Here is a 17544-nt window from a genome sequence, read left to right as displayed (position 1 = left end):
CCAGTGAAGGGGAAAAGCAGCTAGGAGAGAATGCCTGCATCTAAGTTTAAGCAAAGATGGGAGGCCAGAAACAAGGAATGAAACACATGTGCTTATTGATGCTCCCACAAATGGCCCGAGAAGGAAAGTATAATTCTTTCCCTCCCCTCCATTCAGTGCTGGAATGGATTATGCAATGACCAAGTGGATTAACGACAGGTTGCAACGATCCTGTAACAAACCCAGCTTCCCAACACCCAGAACCCTTCTAATTTTCAACTATGGAGGAAATGGAAGGAGGGGTGGCAAAAAGAGGGAAGAGAGAGGACAGTGAATTAAAAGCTTCCTTGTGATTTATGAGATGGGGAAATAGTCAAAAGATGAAACATACTACTTGAAACTGTTTTTGCTACTGGACTAGGAAATGGGATGCCCACTAGCGAGGATGGTTTTATCCCACCCAGTTTAAACTACCTATTTGGTGACTAATAAGACCCAGAGATAAGACGAGGAATGCCTGGGAAGACAGTTGGTGGTACCCCTACTATTACATAGGCACCTTGCAAAGGGCACTGAGGTTGATTATACAGAAGTGCAGAGTACGGAGCACAGATGAAAGCCTTGGAAACAAATATCTACTGTTACTGTTATTCACATGAAGCAGGTCTGATTTATTTGCCCAACCCACATAATAATGCTATCTCGCCCAGCAAAGCATGCATAGTTATGTTAGAACAATTCATAGTATAATCTCCATGCGGAAAAGTACTCCACATTTTATTTGTACAGAAAGTTGGACCGAAACTGGTCTATGCCAGGCACAGCATAGCTGGTGAAGATTCTCCCACTCACTCGCACTTGCCACAAAAGACACCAAGCAGAAGACAAAATGGCAGCCTAGAAACAAACTGGACTGAAGTTTTGAAAGATACAGCTAGTATTTTGGAACTGTTGACTTGGACCCAGAACTTTGGAAAATAGTTTTAAATGGTTGTGTTTTCTGCTTCCTCAAATTATATTTACTGGTCTTTAGTCCTACACGTGGGTGAGCACACAACTAAACGAACCATTGCCTTAAACACATTGCCTGTGGTCTTTGGATTAAGGGCTGTATAGAAATTTAATTTAATTTAATCAATCAATCAATCAATCAATCAATCAAAATAACCTGCTCTGGAGCAGTCCTCTGTGTCAGCTTCCTGCCAAAAACCACCCTCAGCTACTCATTGTCTCCCAACAAGGCTCACTGGGGCAGCGAAGTGGTTGGCAGGAAACGAATGTGAGATTGAGAGCTCTTAATTTTTTCCTTCAGAATAAAAGTGGCTAACTTAAGCATGTATTTTTAAAAGAGTGCCCACTGGAACACAGACTTCTTTTGTTGGGCAGCGGACAAAAATAAACAAATCCTGTGTGGTTCATTACTCATATGCAAACCTGCAAGAGTAAGATTTGTCTAAAAAGATGATTGACAGATGAACTTCTTCCCTAGTTTTCCCCCTCCCCATCTTTCTGATAGGAAAGCAGACTGTATTCTTCTGAGGATCCACTTGTTGAAATATGATATGTAGTGTACAGTAGTTCCCTTTTTCTGTAACTCCTTTTCAGCCTTTCCCAGCATTAACCTGGAGCTGCTTTGTTCCTTCCTCGGGTTCCCAGGTAGGCAGCTTTTTGAAATAAAGGATGGAAATTGGCAGGCACCATTTAAAAGGAGCTCTGCTACACCAGAGCCAAAAAACCCCACCTAGTCCAGCATTCCTGCCTCTGGTGCTGGAGGTCGTACACAGCTATGGATAGCCTTCCACATGTTTCAATCAATCCTGAATGTCCTCAGATAAGAACTTTCCAGTCAGGTGGGTATAACCACATTGTTCTTCCCAATTTCTGTGTCTTGGTCAGGTTCCTGGAGGCTGGTCCACTAGGTCAAATGGGGGCATTGCCCCAACAATCTCATCTGCCCTCAGCCAGCCCCCTCTTGCCTGTCTTATTGTTTACAACTGGCGAAGGAAGTGGCATTCGCTATATCACTTTTCTCTTCCTTAGTCTCAGTATTGTCTTAATAGAATGCAACAAGCAGAATGGAAAAGAAACCAACACAGAGTCCCACTGCAAGCAAGGTGCCTGACCTCTTTGTAGGACCCAAATGTACAGAAATCTCAAAAAGAGAAGAATGAGGGAACAGAGGCTCACTGAACAGGACCTTGGAAGGTGGCCATCTTGCAAATAGCTTGTCCGTTCACAAACTACTCTTCAGCACAGTTAGTACAGTACACAGAAAGAGAACCGCTTTGCCACAACTCATGTAGAGATGCTGTCATTCATCAGGAGCAACAGGAGGAGGAATTCAGGCGACTTAGTGCTTGTGTAAAGAGCTGCTGACACAGTCCCCCCCCCCATCGTCTCTGTTGCTATAGATAAAGAGGAGACCCCCAAAGATTCTATGGGGTGGGGGGGAAAGAGAGACATGCCACCCCCTCAGGAAGAAGAAGTAATAGAGTCAAAAGAAATAATCTACAGCTTTGCGAGTTTTTTTTTGGCATAATTGGATGAAATTTGCAGAACTGGAAGCCCCTTCTGCGAAATTTCAGAAGAACAGCTGCCATAATTTCCTTGCACAGGCAGCCTTTATAGGCTCGGTATGGTCATAAAATGACATGCTTAACCTTGCCTATTGTTTTATACTCAATTTGGACGAAAGCAGCATGCGTGCGAGAGAAGTGCCGCTAGATAAGAAACCCGCCCAATTGCAGGCAAATAGGTTCATTGTCTTTTCTGCTACGCACATTCGAAGTTTCACTGGGGAGAACTGAAAGGGATTTGCTTTCCACCCTGCGGTTTTGCACTCAGAAGTTCAGTGGTAGTGCTCCTAAGAATGGTATTGCAAACAGATCAAGCAAATGATTTTGGTATGAGAAGGAGGCTGACTTATTTTTCTTTTTTTTGCACAGAAACAGCCTTTTGTGAGGTGGGGGGGCACTGTGCCATAAGACTGTATCACTATGCTGCCACACAGAGGAAATATTCGTCTTCTGGACCCATATTTTCTTCGCCCCTATCTTTCATAGCAACTTGCTTTGCGTTTATGTGTATGGAGTTTTTTGAGAGTGGGGGGATGTGTGTTTCTCAATTGTGCTGTGCCCTGCACTCATCCTGCTCTTGCTGTGCGCCTCCTCTGACTCTTCCCTGAGCAAGAGACACCAGTGATGTTTCTATGCAGGTGCCTTCTAAGGCTGTGGCTGGTGTGTTGCTCATGAAACCTTCCTGCTTAGCTGCCCCTACAATGCAGGCAGCTGGCGGAGGTGGGATTTTCTGCCGACTCAAAAAGATCCATGCTCTGCCACTTCTGTGACAACCCAGAATTTGTAATTGTTGTGGGCTTCTGCCATAGGACTGGCATTGGAGACACAAGCCCTTGGCAATGGAGGCCCCGTGCCCACCACTGGAATATTGCTGCATCTTTGTGGTGGTGGTAGGCGCTTTGAGGGCTGGTGAGGCAATCTTCCTCCTCAACCAAATTGTCCAAAAGCACATCGGAAAGCTCTCCTCTTCAGTTTCTCTATTTAGCAAGCTGACTTCTCCTCTGCTTGTAGCAGTGAAAGTAGTGCGTTTGAGTTTTGTGAGAGGTAGAACTCAAATGGCTAATGCAGCACTGCTGACAAACCAGAAAAAAATAGATTGTTATAACAAAATGTAAAAAACAACATCTATGGAAAAACATGCACAAAAATCTCTGCTTTCTGGCGCCATCTGGTGTTGCATGTTTATAGTGCATTCAAATTGTTGTTTATTTACTAATGTAGCTGAATCCTAAAAGGAAATTAAAATATGTACAGTGGTACCTCGGGTTACATACGCTTCAGGTTACAGACGTTTCAGGTTACAGACTCCGCTAACCCAGAAATAGTGCTTCAGGTTAAGAACTTTGCTTCAGGATAAGAACAGAAATCGTGCTGCAGCAGCAGCAGGAGGCCCCATTAGCTAAAGTGGTGCTTCAGGTTAAGAACAGTTTCAGGTTAAGTACGGACTTCCGGAACGAATTAAGTACTTAACCCGAGGTACCACTGTATTGTATTCTGCTTATCTGCTAACAACTGTGACTGCTTGCATACAGCCCGACAACACTGTGCTGACTTATAGTGTGTGAGAAATACCGCACAAATAAAGAAGGCAGTTTGTGACTGATAAATAAAACAAATCGCTTGAGACGGACAAAGGGATGAAGCAGAACTCAGGGTGAGTGCTTGTGCACTGCACACTTCCAACAATATATGCTACAGGACTAAGTGATATTGGCATGTGTGTAACTTCCCTCGCCACAAAAGCAGGACATACATATTATGACAGATAAGTAAAATGAATCAAGTGATACAGGCTCAGAGATGGAGCTATTCTAGGGCAAAGAGGGAGGGGGAATAACACTGACTACAACTAATTAGAACAATCAACCCATCCATAGGCCAAAAAAAAAAAAAAAGCAAAAGAAAGCAGGCAACTCCAAAACAAAATCATGAGGTAGATTTGAAAAAGGCAATAAGGATTGGAGGGGGCGAGGAAAGGGTGAGTAAATAAGAGACTGGCAGTATAAGTTTGGGAATGAGGTAAACTTGTACTGGCGAAACATAAAATCATTTTTACAAGCCTCCGATTCACTCTACGAGAACTCGCTCAATGTTACAACGCTGAAGCAGTAGCGGTTGGCCGGGTGCGATGGCGGTGCTTGCCTGCAATATCGTTTACTGGGGGAATGTGGTAAATTGGCAGCCAAATTGGTGTGATGCAAACACACCGGCAGGAGTGCTGAATTAGTTCCATCTTGCTGTCCTTTCCCCACCCCTTTGACTCATGTAAACAGCGGAGACAGCAGTAAAGGGTGGCCAGGAAAATGCTGTGGCCTTATTAAATGCTACTGGTCCTAGGAGACCGAAATAACAAATGGCAATAATCACCAGAGAGCAAAACTATTACTTTGACATCAGTATCCCAAAGCGGAGCCATGGTATAATAATTTCCTTTGATTACGGGTTAGACCTGTCAAGCGCAAAGCAACTTCCCCTCCACCCTTAGAGGCATAATTTTGCTTTCAGTAGATACTTCTGTGAAACGTTTTCCGTGTTCAGAGCAGTAAGGTACTGCAAGGAGTTCCAGATTTTCCACCTTCAGTTCATGGCACCCCACCTGTATCCTTCTTCACCTCAGACAAATCCCCAATCCCTTCAAAGTGGTGTGTTTTGCTTCAGAATCCAACCAAATACAACCCCTAACAAATACTAGACAATGTATCGATTGTGCAGTAATGTCATTTATTTCTCTTTAAAGAAATGGCAGTAAAATATTAGCATCATTAAATATAAATAATGAAGTAATTATTTTTAAAACTTGCATCCGAAATGGTCACATCATTAACGCACACATTTTAAAAATGGGTATATTTATTTATCAAGAACTACTGATGGTTAATAATAATTGTTTTTAATTGCATCATAAATCATAATCACAACATAAATTGAAATGTATATTCACTGAAGTATGATACTGGGTTAATTTATTATGTTAATTTAATGGCTTATCTATGACTTGAATTAGTCAGCCATTTTAAAAAAACTATTTCTTATCAATAAAACAAGTAGCAGAAAATGTAATTTTATTTTATTTTTATATACAAAATTAAACATTGATCCACTTTTAATTTTTGGTTTTAAATAATCTCTCTTGTCTTTCCACCACAGGAACAATGTGCAGGTCTTCTGTGCTGCTTTCAAGAATAGCTTCCTTGACCCATTTGTGTAAGTCCTGTTTGGAAAAAAACGAGATGAAAAATTAAGGATGTGGATAACTTAAAACTGCTCAGACAAGAACTTTTCAAGCTGAACTTAAAGTTGCTAAAAGTTAAAGGCATACTTTTTTTAAAAAAAGTTACAAAACAATGCTTTTCCTATGTTAAGTTAGTTGTTGTTCAAAGTTCTGTCAGTAAAATGAAATCTGTTCAAAGCCAAGTTTTGTTCACTATGTGTTCCCCATAGTTAAGTACATGTGATAAAGAAAGCTGCAATTGTGTAAGATTAAACATAAAAATACTCACACTGGTGTTGAGGGAAATCTTTTTGCTTCACCAAGACGTTACTGCAGAAAGGAAAGGACGACTGAAATGAATTTTAAGTAGAAAAATCTGCACAAGTTAAAATGCAAGAATATCAGACAGATCTGATAAGCAGAGTTAGGCAGATATAAGCCCTATAGTTTATCAATAGCCTCAAAACCACCAACTGCATAGCATTATACTGCTTACAGTATAATAAACTGCACTGCAGAACAGCTTTGGCTTACATGATAAGGTATGCGGTGGAGCAGAGTTGGGGGAAATCTGTGGTCACCCACATATTGTGGGCCTACAGCTCTCATCATGCCAGACCACTGGGTATGTTTGCTGGAGCTGATGGGAGTCCAACAAATGCATGGGAGTTTAATGACACAGCCCCAGTCCTGGCAATTGCCGAAGGCCCTATAGCTTTCTAGATGCTCCGCAGCCTCCCTCTAGAATCTGTTGTTGCCGCCAATGCTACTTTGCTATAGATGGGGCTCTCTCAAGGACAGGATACTGAGTCTTAGCTTCTCCTGCTAGTCATCCACAGCCAGGTGGCCAGGTGTGTGCTCACTGATCTCTTCAATCAGGAGAGAGAGTGACACACATGCATGTGCACCAGAACATTTGTGCATCGTATCCTTTCCACTCAAAATTTATAAATGTCCTGGGCTGGGCTGGAGAAGTTCAGGAGGCCTCCAAGTAATTCTTCTTCTTCTGAGAACACACACCAGATACCTTCAAAAACGAGAACCAGGTTTTTGACTCTTACATTCTCTACAACCTAGTGATGTGGCAAAGATATCTGCAGCCAGAACCTCCATGATCTCGACTCCTTCATGTTATCAGGAGCATTCCACTTCTGCTGGATTACCCCATCCCTTACTTTAGAGCAGGCTTCCTCAAACTCGGCCCTCCAAATGTTTTGAGGCTACAAGTCCCATCATCCCTGACCACTGGTACTGCTAGCTAGGGATCATGGGAGTTGTAGGCCAAAAACATCTGGAGGGCCAAGTTTGAGGAAGCCTGCTTTAGAGGCTACCATGAGAGTGGGGTGGGCCCCCATTGTGGACATATGTGCCCATGTGGGGGTGGCAGACTTGGAAGGGGGCACATCATTCCATGAAAAGGCAGGGATCTGGAATGGGTGATGCTGCATCATCATCACTGGCCAAGACATGAATAGTTTGATAGCAGACTATTGTGATTCAGAGTGGCTTGGACTCTGCTGGAAGGTCTGCTCTCCGATTCAGTCCATCACCCCAATCTGATTTGGAAACAGCTGCTCCTTTGTTCTAATAGTGTTTAGGATGCACGTGGTCTTAGGATGGACACAAGCTCAGAAAGGCTGCAAAAACACTGCCTCAATTCCACCCACTCCAGGCTCCTCTAACCACTAAAGGTCACCCCGTCCCCTAAACTCAACCTTCTCTTAGTCCAACCAACTACTGTACTCTCAATTGCCCACTCACCCCATATCCCTGCCCTCCCAGATCCATTCATTCCAACCCACCTCTGGATGCATCCTGCAGGGCTGCTGCCTCTGCCCACACTGCTGCTGCCACGCTGCCAATCTTGCCACTCTTGCTGCTATCAGATGAGCCCTCTGTCATGGCTGCAGGCACCGTGGCTTCTGCGACATGTAATGTCATGCTGTGAGGTATAATGTTATTCTTTGCATTGTTGCCGGAAAGCATCCTGGAAGTGACAGAGAACCCGTCTGTTTTCAGCCCCCACCCTGAGCAAAACAGGGAGGGCTTTTTTTTTTGTAAATGGGTACACATTTTCATGTAACACAGTAGCCTATTTTCAGCTCCATACTATTGCTGACAATTCTGCCTATAAGTATACAATGGCTTCCAAACACTTAAACAAGTGACATTTGCACATTTCCTACACATAATGGTGTAACGGGGCATCTATGTCTCTCCTTCTCCCGCCTTCTCCCATAGATGAAATGTCATGTATGAAATAATTCGGTGGCACATACAAAGTATGTGCATTTGGTTCAGTTAAAGTTGATCTGTCTTGGTAGTAATCCATAACCGTTATCGGTTGCCATACATCCAGAAGTTCCCAGACATATCTGGAATACTGCAGTCAGAAGCAGTGTCCGGGTGGAAATTGCTAAAATGTCCAGGAAAACCCATGTCAGCAGTGTCAGTTTTTGGCTCAACAACTTTTCTGTCCTGCTTTTCACTGTTTGAACCTTACCATAACAAAGCTAAAGGTTGTGTAATGCTTTCACACTCATCAGCCACAATATATACAGAATTGCACATTCATAAAAGAAACTGCAAAACAATTTTCTCAAAACTCTAGATCAGGATTGAATTGTTTACCTCAGAGGAAACACTTGAGGTCCATGGAAGTCCATGGAAGTCTATGGTGGGCTATAATTGTTCGCTGACAAAAAGTACAAGGTACCCAGAAGAATAATTCATCTGTGCAATGGTTTTGGTTTGTACAGAGAAGATGGCAAAACACAGTCTTTGTTTATGGTGCAGCCCCATGGATATCACTGGGACTGTGTTAGCATAACAATCATAGTACGATTGAATTTGAAGGGACTCCCAAATTTCATCTAGTCCAATGCCCTGCAATACTGGAATCTCAGATAATCCTTGAATCATACTGGGAAAGAGTTACCATTTTAGCTATGTTACATTGGCTCTGATCTAGAAGAATGGACAAGGTGGAGTTGCTTTGCAACCCTTGGCTTAGCATGCAAGCAATTCTGAACTGAATACTTTGAAATGTGTGTGAACTCATTGTGTGGCTTGATAATTAAAATAGGAAGATATATATTGGGGAGGGGGAATATAATCATTTGCAGCTGATGAAGACCACAAGAAAGCTAGGATATAGGAAGATTTAAGAAAAAAACACAGAACGCCCTCCCTATGTAAATGGTTGCTTACATTTAAGCAGACTCTGCTTAGCCCCTTAGTGATGATTAAAAGAAGATGTTGAGTTCTAACTGGTAGCAAAGCAATGTAATATGGGACCAGTTTGCTTTCTAACAGTCCCATGAATGAGTTTTCCTGTTTTGTTTTTCAGTTCTGCAATAATCCTTGATTATTGGCGTTTCAATGAGCTGCAGTTTGCATAGGAATCACTCACAAAGAGGAGTTCTCGTGGATATTTTACACCATGTCAAGCGAATAGGCAACGAGAGATTGCTGTAAAGGTGTGGTGGGATATACAAGGTCGCTCATGTTCTTGGGCTTGTACACCATGCAGCAGACTCTCATCCCCTGTGTTCGCTCTTCTGTTTGGTGGAAGTGGCTCAGAAAGAAATCAGACAGCTCTGCCCAAATTAGTGTTATACATACCCTGCACTGTAAACCGGTTTATATGTTGTAGCTCTGTTCAGGTTTATCCAAATGCACCAAAATATCCACATACTAGATGGGAAAGTACCATGGCGGCAGTTTTAATTGGAGTTTTAGCCAAGTGGAGGTCACATTCATGAAAGCCCTCAAAGACATGAAGCATTCTAATCTCCCCATAAATCCCCTCTTGTTTAGAAGCAGTAATCACCTTTCTTCCTATGAATCAATACAAACACAAGCCTAAGTGGAAACTATCTGGGCTGACAGAGATAAAATTTCTCTTGGATTTCACTTACTACCTCTTGCTAAAAAGGCATGGGGAACGTATTGCATTTTCTATGTAACAAGCCTCATTCATCAAAGGCTCATTTGTGCCTTGCCTTCAAATTGTTGTCGCCGTGCAAGGTAGCAGGGAAGTGGGGGCGGCAATATATAGCAAGCATCATTTACAAGACAGCCAGGAGGGCTTGTGTTTCAGTCAGAGAGAACTTCCCCTTCGCCCAAGATTAAGTTGCAGCAATCAGAATTTTCAATTAAATCTCCATTTTTTTTGACAAGTGTGAACAAAAGGTGAGATGAGTCCCTGGAAGAGGTTAATCGTACCTTAGATCTTACACGTAGTTTCTCTGAGTACAAACAGCTACATTTCCTGGATTATATCCATCTGCACAAAAAGCATGGAACCCAACAGAACCATTCATACCTCAGCAAAGATCTGGCCTTAATAGTTGGGGAAACCATTTAAGCAAGCTTATAATTTGGCGTGCTCCAAGGTGAAAAGCGGGGAGATTTTCAGACATTTGCCAACAAATGGGAGGTAAATAGGATTTACCTCACTGATTTATAAACGTCTCATGTTCAGTATAGACATGGAACTCACTCACTCTGATTTATGGCTGTACTTTAGAAAGCAAATTCATTTTTTTTTTTAGTTATGACAGTTTTAGCTGTAAATATGTCATTTTCTAATTAAATAATGACCCCTTTTAAGATTCTTCTATGACGTCCTGTCTCATTTTAGGGAATGTTCTTATACTCCACAGAGACATGTGGTTTGTTGGGTTTTTGGTTTTTTTTAAAGGAAGTCAGAGACATCTTCTTTCACAATCTGCTTGCCTTTTCTTTCCTTTTTTAGGAAAAGGGAAGCAGGAAAAACACAGCTAAGGTTTGCTTAAGTGTACTTGTAAGTGGAACTCTGTCTTCCTCTTGTGTTCTCCTGTGGGACTGTCTAGAACAGTGTGGGAGGATATGGTCCTGGGGGCTGCAGAAGGAAGAGGGAATCAACAAATATCACCTCCCCCATTCCATCCACTGGGACCCTCTGCTGGACCTTGGCTCTTTCCATAAACTGAGGAGCGTGTCTGGCTCAAACCCATATAAATGACAGGAGGACTACAACATGAATTATTCATTTCACTGACAGTCACTCAAAAGCTGTACTTAAGACATTTCTGTCCTCTGTTTTGAAATGTCCACAATGAAATTCTGCAACCTAAATTGTGGAACAAGGGACGCGGGTGGCGCTGTGGGTTAAACCACAGAGCCTAGGGCTTGCTGATCAGAAGGTCACGGTTCGAATCCCTGCGATGGGGTGAGATCCCGTTCCTCGGTCTCTGCTCCTGCCCACCTAGCAGTTTGAAAGCACGTCAAAGTGCAAGTAGATAAATAGGTACCACTCTGGCAGGAAGGTAAACGGCAATTCTGTGCACTGCTCTGGTTCGCCAGAAGCAGCTTAGTCATGCTAGCCACATGACCCGGAAGCTGTATGCCGGCTCCCTTGGCCAATAAAGCGAGATGAGCGCCGCAACCCCAGAGTCGGTCACGACTGGACCTAATGGTCAGGGGTCCCTTTACCTTTACCTTTAAATTGTGGAACACTTTTCACAGGAGATGCAGTTGGCCTCCTCTCTTACGGTGTTTTTACTATATGGCAAAAGCTTTCCTGTTTATGTAGATGTTTGTGTTACCATATAGATACCAGATGCTTATACCAGAAGATTAGATTAATATAATATATAAATGTAAACAAATTTAATTTTATATTATATATATATATTATAAATTAGCGTAGTGTTTCGGTTTCCTGAGCACAGATTTGAACAGTAACAGAGATTTAACACCCCATAATTGGTTATTCATAAATTTCTCACGAGTTTAGGATTACTCAGTCAAATAAAACTCCTAATTGTAATCCATTGCTTCCCATTCTTCTCCTTACATATCTGTCAGGGAACTGCCATCGAAGCTAGAGGCGGAGGCAAGGCTCCAAAGCGATGCTGGAGAAGGGCCCAGCAGGGAGAGAGGCAGCTCATTGGCTGGGGAAGGAAATCAGCGTAACACCAGGGATAAAGGGGGGCAGATGGGGGAATTGGCGAGGGGGCTCCAGGACTCCTCGCCGGAGACCAGCGGGGAGAGCACGGGTCCTCCGCTGCCCACACCCACCCTGCGCAGAAGACTTCCGCGCAGGGAGAGTAGGCGGAGACTTGGCGTCAAAGAACTTCTTTGCTGGAAGAGGTTCAAGAAACGCCCACTGACGGATTCTGCTAGGGACTGAACAGCCACGAAGTGAAGGCTGTCCAGACAGAAAAGGTTTAACCAGGCAACCTAGCCAGGAGTGGCGGCAACTTACGCACGAGAAACCCCTATAGCCATTACAATATCTTTCATGACTTTTACGTTATTCTTTTGCTCTCAGTGGTTAACTCACCATCCATTCACTTATCTTCTGATTCTGCTGCTACATTAAATAATGGTTTAAGAAATGATAACATGTTTGAAGAAAAGCTCAGCTATTTATTCCAAATGGAAATGACCCACAGGGCCCCAACAGATGACTCAGCTTCTCCACGGTGGGCTCCTGATGTTCTTCTTCCCCTGTTTTGTCTGGCTAACTGAGAAGATTTTTGTTCCTTCCACACGCCAGCCTTTTTTAAAAGCAGAGGTGGGAAGGGGTATGTTAATTTTGTTCTCATTTAATTTTGTTATTTGCATAACAGGCCTCTAGAACACATGACTCAGAGCAAGGCTTTCGGCGTGGCTTCCCCTGTTTTGTGAAGCAACATTTCTACTAAGATATGGCAAGCACCCACTATTTGAACTTTCCATTTTCACCAGCTGGCTGGATTGTTTTGTGTGTGTGCATGCCTTGGGTATGCCTTGGTATTGTTTCAAACCTATCTTCAGCTATTTTTTTTCAGTCTTGCTTTTAAACCTATATTAAGTTGTTCTCATTGTACGAACGACAATTACCTTGAAATTTCTATGGAAGGTGATTCATAACAGAACAATACGATGGCGTAAACCATGCGCTATTACCATTTTCCTACAAATTTAATAATTAAGTTAATTGTTAGTGACGTATTAATACTAAGAAATCTAACTTGACCCATTCATATGTGTGTGTGAGAGAGAAACCTGTATCTTGGCAGCTTTTGTATCGAAGAAAAATAGTGGGGCTGCAAGAGATTGTGGGAGCTGTAGGCCTTTGGGAGGAAAAGGGAAATAGGCGAAACCGCACAAAGGAAAGAGTCTAATACAGTGGTACCTCGGGTTACAGATGCTTCAGGTTACAGACGCTTTAGGTTACAGACTCCGCTAACCTGGAAGTAGTACCTCGGGTTAAGAACTTTACCTCAGGATGAGAACAGAAATCGCACAGCGGCAGCGGGAGGCCCCATTAGCTAAAGTGGTACCTCAGGTTAAGAACAGTTTCAGGTTAAGAACGGACCTCCAGAACGAATTAGGTTCTTAACCCAAGCTACCAATGAAATGATGTTGGGTAGGGTTGCCATACCTTAAAGAACAACCCTACCCAACAGCCCGGGCCTTGGAAAGAGGTGAGTGGGTGGCAGCCAATGCCACGCCCATGCACCCCGTTCCCCAGCTCGGACTGGCAGCAGCCATGGAGTGCAAAGCAGCCTGAGCCCAAGCAGCCCAAACCAACTGAACCCAACTCCCCCCTTCCCCACACCCCGGACATTTCCTTTAAAATGTAAAAATCTGTCCGGATGGGCATTTTGGCCCCTCAAAAGTGGTTTTCCCAGATGTATGGCAACCCTAATATTGGGTATTCTTAACAGGAATGGGATAGCCAGGTGAGGCACAAAGAGGAAGCCAAAGAAGGAGCAAGGTCAAAGATGTTCAGAGGATAGGATGAAATTCACATATTCATATGCTCACCAGCCAGATCTTGGAGTAAAAGGTAAAAGGTAAAGGTACCCCTGCCCATATGGGCCAGTCTTGACAGACTCTAGGGTTGTGCGCCCATCTCACTCTAGAGGCCGGGAGCCAGTGCTGTCCGCAGACACTTCCGGGTCACGTGGCCAGCATGACGAAGCTGCTCTGGCAAGCCAGAGCTGCACACAGAAACGCCGTTTACCTTCCCACTAGTAAGCGGTCCCTATTTATCTACTTGCACCCGGGGGTGCTTTCGAACTGCTAGGTTGGCAGGCGCTGGGACGGAGCAACGGGAGCGCACCCCGCCGCAGGGATTTGAACCGCCGACCATTTGATCGGCAAGTCCTAGGCAGTGAGGTTTTACCCACAGCGCCACCTGTGTCTTAACACTGGTTAAATAGGTTAAACTAGCATTGTTTGTTTTTTCTTAAAAGGGTGTTACGATTCTACAAATTTGTAAAATCTGCAAGTCCATCGAAAAGCTGTGCCGCGCATTGCACAAAAATAAACTCCATTTGCCAACACAGGAACACTTAGCGTAAAGGGTAATATTTGCGTATGCAGTTAATGCTGTTGTAAATCAAATAAGATCTCAAGGTTACCCACCTGGATACTTGTATTATAGTGTGTGTGTGTGTATGTGTGTGTGTGTGTGTGTGTGAGAGAGAGAGAGAGAGAGAGAGACAGAGATGTGGTCAACACTAGACTCAAGGTATGTTCAATGGATGACAAAAAAGGCTTCTATTTTAGTTCTGATAATTAACAATAAATTATAGTGCAGCAAGCAGTTAGCATCCTGAAGCGAATTATTGACAGCAGCTTCTTTGTGTCCTCCTACCCCTTTCTCTCTCTAGACAATCCATATTTCTATCTGATAGGAAACAGAATTTAACGTTCTGTGCAGCAAAAGCTGGAACAACCTCAAAATCCATAAACACTGTGTCACACAGGCGTTCTATACTTTTTGCAGAGGATAAAGTGTCAACCTAATTCCTTAGAGTTCCGGCAGCACTAATTAAGCAGAGTCTCAGAGTGAATCATAGCAGTGGAGACCCTGGTGGTATGTATTCATTTTATTGTTATTTTTTTATTATTCCCTTAAAAGCACACATGCAGTGATCACAAGGATGTCAGGAGTTTTAACATCAAATTTCATGTTTTTACAAAACTAAAGCTGTAATGGAATTGCTCGCCCAAATCCACAAAATTCTCCTTTGAGAATATCCACTCACCTGGGACTCTGGGTGGGTGGCCCTTGCTGAATGGCAAAGCTGCAGTGGGTTCAGGGAGGCTGGCATCTTCTGGTGTGGCCGGGGTGTGTGTGTGTGATGGTCACTTGGTGCTGTGTCCACCTCTAGCCGTGTCAGGTTCCCCGGCTAGGGAGGGCAGCGCCTGCTAAGCCAATAAGAGGCAAGGACTTGGGGGCTGCGACCAGCCCTCCTGAACACTTGTCACTTGGATTTCTCTGCCAAGAAATCACTACTTGTCTGTCATGTGTCATTGTACATCACAAAGGATTCTGGAGCACATTCAAGGAGTCCGCTCACTCCATCTTCCCTTATGTCTGGCTGGATGATGAGGAATGGTTCCAGCAGGAGAACCTCCTAAGGAAGCCTCAGAAGAGGAAGGCTCCAAGCCAGGTGTTGAGACAGAGGATGAGGAGGGGGGACAGACGCAGAATAGTTGGATGCTGAACAAGCAATGGGCTTGAGTGAGAGAGAAGAAGAGGCAGAAAACACTGCAGATGTAGGACAGGCAGCTGAGGAGGAAGAGGAAGGGGCTGAGGCTGCAACAGATTCACAGGAGCCTGCCAGTCCTATTGTATTCAGCTCCCATCCCTCCTGGTCTCCAAGGACTCAGACTTTTGCATGTAGCAGAACAACAAGCCCAGAGCTCACAGGAGGCCCCTCCCCAGTGGAGTTTAAGACTGAAGGGAAAACAGCCAGAAGGGGAGGAGCTGTGAGACCCAAGATCATCAGTTCTGGCAACTGCTTTACTGGGGCCAGTCTCACCACAGTTTTCTCTATTTGTATTCTGTTTCCTTGAATAAAGAATCAGTTTTACTGCTCATTCCTGAGCCTCTGTGCTGACCAGCAGCTGAACCAGCCCTGACACCTTATGGCTGCACATGGCAGAAGATCATCATCATCATCAGCAGCAGCAGCAGGCAAGCTGTCTTTGTGGGAAACCTGTCCACAAGGAACCACTGAAAAACATTTGACAGTCGGATGACAGTGAGATCCTACATTTGACGACTGCCAAAAGAAGTGCCAGCAAGTCTAAGGCATTCAAATGTTGGATTTTGAGGTAAAATCTATGAAGGCAGCATCATTTTTCTCAACAGAAGAGGAAGAGGAAAATCATCATGTATACATCTATGAATGTATACAGAATATATTCTCTTAGGCACTCATAATGTTCCAGTGATTAATTGCACCTCCTGTAAAGATATCCTTAAGGTATCGTTAGAATAAGTGTCACTTGTGACAAAGCCACATCCAGCACTGTGGATTTCGAGCGACCTTGAATGAAATATTTGAGGGCCTTGCGATTCCAGCAGTGCCATGTTCCCTCCTGCTGTGTGATCATGCTTCGACTCAACTGGATTTAGAAATGCAGGCAGATATATAATTACATTCATAAAAGTATTTAGTAGCTAAAAGTGTCTGTGTGAATCAAGGCATTTAGAAAGAAAATGTTCCCTGCTATTCACCTACAGTTAGAAGAGTCTGATGCCCCCAAAGCGCTGACCTCATAACAGCTGGTTTTATGGGGTCAGCGAGATGACTGATTGAAATTGATCTGCATAATTCCATGGGGCATAACCTTGCGCAGTTTCCAGGAGGCTATCTAGCTACTGTTCACTTTATCAACCCCAAGAGCAAAAGTTCCCAGCTCTTTCTCAATAACCTTTTAACTGCAAGCCAAGAATGGTCGAGGATGTTTGTTTTACAAACAGCCTTTCAAGTCGTATCCCACTAATGCAGCTGAAATCAGCTGCAACACTCCTGCTATCAGTCCTAGGATCAAAATTGAAGAGGCCAGAAGCTGAGCTTTTTCATTTGGGGCTTTTCCTTCAGGACTCATTCTTCTTGATAGTTTGTCAGGACCTCTTTGACGGTTTTCAAGATGCACTACAAGACTCATTTATTTCCTATAGTACCAAAGAGTGCTCCTTAGATTTCTTGTTGCTTTCGCTTTTTAAGATGGCTAAAATCCCATGTAAGTTTATTAGGAATTAAGAACCATTCCAATTAACAGATAGCTCTTTCCAGTTACGCCAGTTGCTCCTCCGGTTTTCAATAACAACACATTGAGGCTGTATCACATGTATTAAATTCTTGCCCCCTAAATGATGATCTCTGCCAGACCTTTGCTCCCCAAAATTAGTTTTTTCTGGATCCTCTACAATCAACCTCCCCCCCCTCTCTATGATTTAGTTCATTGTGATTTTATTAAGGAATGTTGAGGTTACCTGAAAACTGCCTTGTGGGGTTTGTCTTTATCTTGAAAGGTGGGATTAAAAAAACAAAGGAATCGTGCAGTCCAGCGAGGTCTGTGATATTTCTGAACAGGTAGTTTTCCCCTGCTTAGAAACTTAGGTCAACTAAAAAAGCCAGGGTGGGGGGACATATTAAGGCAGCTGGTTCAAATCCAGGAAACCTTGTCTTTTCAACCCAAAGAAGATAGTTTCAGCTCTCTAGGACTCAGTAACATTAGAAAGTCCCTTTGGAACGTAATGTTTTTCCACTTATTCCCATGGTGCCACAGTGAAAATGATTTAGAAATAATAGTTCCTATCACGAAAACCTTCCAATACTGATAGGCAGATATTTGCCTAATGTGGTCTGTGACGATCACACAGGGTCCCCGGACGTTTGACGGTCTATTGATTCCTGTGCCACCACTTTGATTGCTTCCCCACTGCCACCAACCCGTTTCTCTCGGGTACACACGGAGTCCAGACAGTTGTTAACA

The 17544-nt window shown here is 43.6% G+C and overlaps 1 protein-coding gene and 2 long non-coding RNA genes across 14 annotated transcripts in view; 1 reads left to right on the top strand and 2 right to left on the bottom strand.

Annotated features, from left to right (window-relative positions):
- The window catches only part of DLGAP2 (DLG associated protein 2), a 414439-nt gene that overhangs the window by 41301 nt on the left and 355594 nt on the right, over positions 1-17544 (bottom strand). The gene's annotated exons all lie outside the window — the stretch shown is intronic.
- On the top strand, positions 59-15675 carry LOC309367419. The gene is made up of 3 exons (XR_014167155.1): positions 59-127; positions 5703-5759; positions 14537-15675. It is a non-coding gene; the product is annotated as an uncharacterized lncRNA (long non-coding RNA).
- On the bottom strand, positions 5606-10374 carry LOC309367357. Its single transcript, XR_014167080.1, has 4 exons — positions 9841-10374; positions 7569-7753; positions 6056-6096; positions 5606-5766 (listed from the first exon to the last, which is right to left on the bottom strand). It is a non-coding gene; the product is annotated as an uncharacterized lncRNA (long non-coding RNA).

This window comes from Podarcis melisellensis (genome assembly GCF_964234715.1).
Source record: "Podarcis melisellensis genome assembly, chromosome: 3".
In the NCBI taxonomy this organism is placed as follows: Eukaryota; Metazoa; Chordata; class Lepidosauria; order Squamata; family Lacertidae; genus Podarcis; species Podarcis melisellensis.
Note: the sequence above shows the minus strand (reverse complement) of the source record. Positions and strands in the feature narration are given on the sequence as shown.